This window comes from Erinaceus europaeus, chromosome 19 (genome assembly GCF_950295315.1).
Source record: "Erinaceus europaeus chromosome 19, mEriEur2.1, whole genome shotgun sequence".
Classification (NCBI taxonomy): Eukaryota; Metazoa; Chordata; class Mammalia; order Eulipotyphla; family Erinaceidae; genus Erinaceus; species Erinaceus europaeus.
The window spans coordinates 1329430-1333997 of NC_080180.1; the positions used below are offsets into that span (position 1 = coordinate 1329430).

At 53.7% G+C, this 4568-nt stretch overlaps 1 long non-coding RNA gene across 1 annotated transcript; it reads left to right on the top strand.

Annotated features, from left to right (window-relative positions):
* Window positions 1–459: 459 nt before the first annotated feature.
* Window positions 460–4321, top strand: LOC132534585 (uncharacterized). Its single transcript, XR_009546286.1, has 2 exons — window positions 460–871; window positions 2904–4321. It is a non-coding gene; the product is annotated as an uncharacterized LOC132534585 (long non-coding RNA).
* Window positions 4322–4568: the final 247 nt, after the last annotated feature.

Sequence of the window (4568 nt, forward strand, 5' to 3'; positions counted from 1 at the left end):
TTCCAGGCATCACAACAAATAAAAGGAAATGGAAATGGAGCCCCGGACACAGGAACACTGTGCTGGCCAGTACTCTCTTCCCCGCAGCTGTATCCAGAGCCAGAGCTCCTTGACCGCCCCCTCCCAGGGCTCCGGAGACGCACCTGCCTTAGCTCAGCTCCAGGCCCCAGGCCTGCTTGCTGCTGTCTCTGGAACCCAAACCCCGGGTGCTTGGTGTGGGGCCCGCCCCCGCCCCGGCTCAGCTGGGCTGAGCTTGCTGTCTGTACAGAGGAAGGCAGGGGGGTGTTGACTGTAATTACAGACCAGGCAGCAGCTCCGGAAGCAGCCTGGGAGGCTGCAGGCTCTCCCAGCCCCCTCCAGGGTGCCCTGGGCTCCCTCCTCCCCCCCTGCCTCCCTCCTCAAGGTCTGCACCCACGCCCCAGGCCCTGTCTCTTCCTCCTTCCGTGGGCCGACCCAGACTGTCACAGGATGAAAAAGGCACCAAGCACTGAGCAGAGCTGAATGCAGCCCACAGGTGCCCGCCCGGGAGGCCAGCCTCCATGAGGACAGATGGGGGAGAGAGGGGCACAGTGACATTTCAGGTCGCCGGCCTCCCGGCTCCGCGGCAATATTTACCCTCCTGAAATAGCTCCGTCACATGAGCAGAACTGCACACACAACCCGCAGACACAAAAGGACGGTTTCTCGGTGCCAGGCGCGCCGGGGGCCCGTGTTCCGCCCCCCATCCTAGGCCTGGGCAGACCTGGGGGCCAAGGTCGGACAGCCAACCCTCACCCACCCTTTCCCCTCACGTGGTCTGGAAAGGTCCCGGGTCACGGGGACAGACTGTGGCTGAAGCGGCCTGGACCTCAGGCCACTGCCATGATACCAGGTGGGCCTCTGTCCTCTGCCCCCACCCCTACCCCTACCCTCTCTCCTGATGCTCTGAGTGGAGTGGGGCTGTGCACCTGGGCTGCTCAAACTGCAGAGAGGTCAAGTCTTAAACCATTGACTTGTTTTGAGAGAACAAGAGACAGGAGACTGACAGAGGGGGGTGGAGAGAGGGGGGAAGAGATACCAAAGTAACGCTGAACCATCTGGAGATGCCCTGGTGCAGAGAGAGAGAGACAACGAGAGAGAGAGAGAGAGAGAGACAACGAGAGAGAGAGAAGGGATGGAGTGGTCTGGGAGATGGCACAGTGGATAAAGCATTAGACTCACAAGCATGAGGTGCTGAGTTCAGTCCCTGGCAGCACTTGTACCAGAATGATGTCTGGCTCTTTCTCTCCTCTTATCTTTCTCATGAATACATTTTTTAAAATAAATAAATAAATAAACAAAACATTTGAAAAAGGGAGGGATATTTGGATGTCATAATAGGTTTATGTGTCACTTGGAAAGGAAGAGAAAGTGAGACCATAGGAAGAACTAAAAGGCAGATCTAGGCAAATCTAGACAGACCTAGAAACAATAGTCAGCCCACATCTGCAGCCTTGGCAGAACCGCCGTAGCCCAGTGGAAGGAGTGGGGACACAGAATTCGGGTGGTGGGAACAGTGTGGAGGTGTACCCCTGTTGCCTTATTAGTGATTTACAAAATCACTAATAACAATTAAATTAAAGACAGTTCTTCTTCTTCTAGCGTTTGCCCTTCTTCCGTAGCCAGTCAACAGCGTCAGGTTGAAAGCTGTCAGGAGCTGCTTGTTGCTGGCTTTGAAAGTGACTGGGATCCATGTGGATTCAGTCGGCTAGGAAGGATCGTCAGTTTCCCCAATGAATGGGTACTCACGGGATGCACCAGTGAGACCACAACACCACTGCCCCACCCATGGTGTTGCCCTGGCGCCATCCGTGGTGCTACCATGTGGTGCTGGGGCTCGTACCCAGGGCCTTGCCACCAAGGGCTCTGCTGGATGAACTCTGCCAACCCGTTGTCACAGTGTGGAGCCCAGTTCCTGTATCTCTGGGAACCGTCTGGCCCTCACCTGTCCTGGGGGGTCAATGTCGGCCTTTCTTGTGACTGTCCCAAACCTCTGAGTCGGCCCGTGGGGACCAGGGGAGAGTCACCATGGCAGATTCCAGAGACTCCAAGTCACCTCCAGGCAAAGTGGGCCCCAAAGTGGGCAACTCGAGGAGGGCCCGAGCTCATCCCTGGGCTGGGCCTGTGTTCTCCGTGGGCCAGCGGGCGGGCACACCTGCTTCAGGGCCATCCAGGCCTGTGAGGCTGGGGGGCAGCGCCGAAACCTCCCAGCCACCCCACCATGTAAGGGACAGACAGATGGCTTCACGGGACAGACGGCCCTGCCCTTTCTTGTGGTCTCCTCCTGCCTTCTCAACCCCTGTCACGGGGAAAGCTCTCAGGCACCCTCTCTCAGCCTTTTCTCCAAGATTCCTTGAAGAAGTCGACCGCCCCGTCCCGGTGGACGGTGGCAGGGATGAGGCGCTGGGCTTGAGCTGGGACCCCAGCGCAGCACATGTGCCAGAGGGGCCAGTGCCGGAGCAGTGAGACCAGCCACCCATGGCGGAGGGGCTCCATCTGCTTTCTCAGCCAGTAAGCACATCTCAGACATGTATATAGGTCGGCTGAGAGAGATGCTCACTCACCAGGTAGGGTACACACCTTGCCAATGTGAGGACCAGGTTGGCGACCTGAAAGGTGGGTACCATGGCATCTCTCTCCCCTTCTCTGTCTAAACTAGTCCTTGGTCTTTCTCCTCCTTCTCCTCTCCTCCTCCTCCTCCTTCTTCTTTCTCTCTCCCTCTCCCTCTCCCCCCCTCTCTCTTTTTACCAGAGCACTGCTAAGCTCTTGCTTATGGTGGTACAGGGGATTGAACCTGGGACTCTGGAGCCTCAGGCATGAGAGTCTGCTTGTATAACCATTATGCTATCTACCCCTGCTCTCTCTTTCCTTCTCTATTTGAGTAGGCCCAGAGGTGGGAGAGAGCTGCCCTTGCAGTCACACCTGGCCAGCCGAACTCGAGGACCCAGGTGCGAGCCCCAGGCCCCTGCACTGAAGGAGGCTCCTGGAGCGGCGTTGAAGTGTCTCAGTCTCTCCCTCTCTGTCTCTGTCTGAAATTGAAAAGAAGAGAAGAGTCAGCACCGGTGGGATCTCACAAGTGCACAGAGCCTCCAGGAGCAAGAAGAAAAAAAAAGTTCGGTCTAGGGACCAGGCGGTGGCACAGCTGGTAGAGCGCACACTTCACCTTGTGCGAGAACCCAGCTTCAAGAACTGGTCCCCACCTGCAGGGGCAGAAGCTTCCTGAGCGGTGAAGCGGGGCTGCAGGTCTCTCTCTTTCTCTCCTCATCTCTATCTTCCCCTCTTCAATTCCTCTCTCTTTTTAATTTTTTTTTATGCATTACTGGATAGAGACAGAGAGAAACTGAGAGGGGAAAAGGAGAGAGAGAGAGAGAGACCTGCAGCCCTGCTTCACCACTCTTGAAGCTTTTCCCCTGCAGATGGGGAGCAGGGGCTTGAACCCAGATCCTTGTGCACTGTCATATGTGCCCTTTACCAGGTGTGCCACCATCTGACCTCCTTAATTTCTCTCTACCTTATAAGATATAAAAATAACTACAAAAAAAAAACAACCCTGAGGGAATGGTGCCGATATGGAAAGAGGAGAGTGAAGTTGGTTTCAGCTATTTGGGGAGAGGGCTGAGTCCCTCTACCCCACATCTGATTTTGACTTTTTTTTTTTCTTTTTAAAGTTTTTTTTTTTTTTTTTTTTTTTTTTAACCAGAGCACAGCTAAACTCTGGCTTATGGTGATTTGGGAGGTTGAACCTGGGACTTTGGAGCCTCAGGTATGAGAGTCATTTTGCATAACCATTATGCTATCCACCTTCCCCTCCACTCCCATGACTTTTTTTTCCCTGTAAAGTTGGGTAAATTTCATTGCTAGATTTGTTTTTTATTTATATCTCTGGGGCTTAGTGCACAGCTCCAATGCTCCTAGAGGTCATGTACGTTTCTTTAGATAGAGGTTGAGAAACAGAGGCAGGAAGGGGGTCACCTCTCCCCGTTCCTGAAGCTTCCCCACCTGCAGGGTTTCCCCTGTAGTGTCCCTGAGCTCAGACCTGGGTCCTAGAGCATGTAACCTGTGAGCTCTACCAGGCAGGCCACTTCTGGCACCCTGCTTATTTGTCTGGACAAGAGCTCCACTCCGCTCTGGCTTATGGTGGTGCTGGGGATTGAACCTGGGACTCAGTGCCTCAGTCATGAAAACCTTTTTGCAGAAGCATTATACTATTTCCCGAGTCTTCCCTTTTGTTTTGTTTTGTTTTGTTTGTTAAATGTGGCGAATGCAGCCAGGACCTCAATTAATAAATAGTAAAAAATAACACCACTGAGTGGCCTCCTATCTGATTTTTTGAAATTTGTTTTGTTATTTCTTAACAAAAACAGAGAAACAGAAAGATAGGCAGGAGGGGGAGACAGACACACAGAGAGGAGAAACCCCACAGCATCACTCCACCGGCTGGAGAGCTCCCCCAGTGTGCTGGTCACCTTGGGCAAGGTGTGCACTCTACCAGCTGAGCCCCTTACTCAGCCCCTTGGGGGAGGGTGGATTTTTTTTTTTTTTTTTTTTTT